This window comes from Alligator sinensis, unplaced genomic scaffold, assembly GCF_000455745.1.
Source record: "Alligator sinensis unplaced genomic scaffold, ASM45574v1 scaffold37_1, whole genome shotgun sequence".
Classification (NCBI taxonomy): domain Eukaryota; kingdom Metazoa; phylum Chordata; order Crocodylia; family Alligatoridae; genus Alligator; species Alligator sinensis.
In genome coordinates this window covers 500,449-502,816 of record NW_005841955.1, presented here as the reverse complement: position 1 = coordinate 502,816, position 2,368 = coordinate 500,449, and positions in this window count along the sequence as shown.

Genomic DNA, 2,368 nt, shown 5'->3' with positions numbered 1-2,368 from the left:
ACCCCTGCTTCCTGATCAGCTCCCACCTGCCTTGCCCTACCCCTGATCACCCCCCTGCCCAGCCCCAGCAGTCCCAGACTCAAAACAAACACACACAACGCCCCCTCTGACACTCACCGGCAGTAGCAGAGGCTTTTGGGGTCACTGGGGCCTCCTGGCAAAGCTCCCCCACACAACACAGGGTACCAGGGGGCAGCAGGGACCAGTCCTGGCTGCCTGGAACCGGCACTGCAACTGCCCCATCATGTGGGTGTGGCCCAGGTTAGCAGGGTGCTACACAGCTCCACATGCTGTAAAGCAGCTGGGGCTGCTGCGGCTGTCACCTGGGGTGCAGCCCCACTCAGCCTGAGTGGCCCCAGGTGCTTGACAGCATGCGGAGCCCTGCTGTGCCCTGCCAACTTGGGCCACACTTGCATGATGGGGCAGTGGCAGTGCTGGTGCCAGGTCACCAGGGTCAGTCCCCACTGCCCCCAGCTGCCCCATGCTGCTTATACATTTCAATGTGAAGTGTTGATTTTTTTTCCTCCATAGTGACAATCAGCCTAAATTTTCATGATCTTGAAAATCCTGGAGACTCATAAATAAAGAAAAATGAGCCTGTTCACTAATGATCCATTTAATTCTGGTAAGTATCTTATTCTGTAAGTATGTCTGTTGAAATTGATGGCATTCCTCACAGAATAAGAGTTTGGATGGTAGAACTGGGTAATGAGGTTTGTGTTCTTCAAACTGTACTGAGTTTTATTTCCATAAAATGAATAGTATTTCTGGTTTCATGGAGTAACATCATGCCATACATTATAAAATGAGGTTCTTCTGTGAAATAAAGACAGTTTATGCAGTTACATATGGATATTTGTGAAATAATACTGAATGAGAGAACAGTAGACTCATTTCATACATTGTATAACTGTAAGACACTTTTTAGCATATTTTTCTCTCTGTAAGTACATACAGCATGTTTCAGCCTTCAGCAGAGACCTGTTCTTAAAGTGAATTCTTGTTCCAGTTATGAAGAAATCCCCCTCTGTCTGTTCCTGCATTTGGTCATTCCAGCTGCACCCCTCTCGCTTGCTGTTTGGTGCTAGCTGGCTGACCAGGTGACCTGGCCAGATAAATTCCAGGGGGAGTGGAAAGGTGCTCACTCTTTTCCTCTCCTGACATTTTGGAACAGACACAAGCAACATGCCTCTAGGCTGCTGCCTGGATGAATCTCTGTGAGTAAAGACCTGGAAACTAGCTTGTAAATTAGAACTAAGTAATGTAGTAGCATCTTACAAGGATCACTGAACCCAATGTCTGAAGGCTTAACTTATTTTGGTTTGCCTTAAAGTGTATTGTCTGACTCTGTTTTACCCCTCCCCTCCTCCCCCCACCCCTGTTAATGAAGGTATCAGGTTATACCATGTTTGGCAGTTTCACTGTGTAAGGGGCAGAGAAGAGGCCTTTTGCTCCTCGCCTGGCAAGCAAAGCGTGGCTGTTTGTGTTTCCCTCAGCTGAACCTGAGGTTACCCTGGGAAACTTTGTTTTGAAAGAAGCACCCAGAAATATTCAGGTTCTGTGTAACCTGGGCTACAAAGAGCCCTATCAGAGACCAGTGCCTGGGTGGTAGCAGGCTTTTGAGCGTTTTCCAGGAAGGGAGACAACTGGCTGTAGGCTCTCCAGGGGAGACTCCCAAAGAGTGGTTTTGGGCCTGGCACAGTGAGGTGGGCATCTCTGCACAGTATTGACCCCTACTGTACCACCACACTAGGCATGTGGCTTTAAAAGACTAAAAGTACTTGATAAAGGGGCCGTTTATTACTACAGTTACTGAGTATTTTTAAAAGCTTAGCAGCTGAGGATTTTCAAAGAACCTCAATAATGCACAATCTTCACATTTTCCATGACAATTTTTGAAGTATGGGTGCGTCCACACATGCCAGCACTTGCGCTCGCAGCAGCTCAAATAGAAGTGGTGCAATTTTGAGCCGGGGCTTTTTGCCTCAGCGTACATGCCTGGACATGCATTTTGGTGTGGGGCAAATTGTGCCACTTGGGGCAAAATAATCCTGCCTGGCTCCTCCTGGATCTGCAGCCAAGGGGAGCTAGAACCTGGGGCCAGCCCCTTTTGTCTCCCCAGAAGTATAAAAAGCTGCCCTGTCCTAGTCCCATCACTACAAAAAGCTGCCCTTGTAAGTAGTTCAGGGGTACTCACTCTCAGGAGCTTCTGGGGCCTAGCCAATTGGTATCTAGGGACACTATCTCTTGTGCCAGCTGGACTGCTGAAGCAGCCCTGAGCATTCCCTGCACCCTTTACCCACTGCAGCAGTCCAGCAGTGGGGGCTGCTCCCTGGCTGTGACTTGCTGCCCACCTGCCAGACCCACA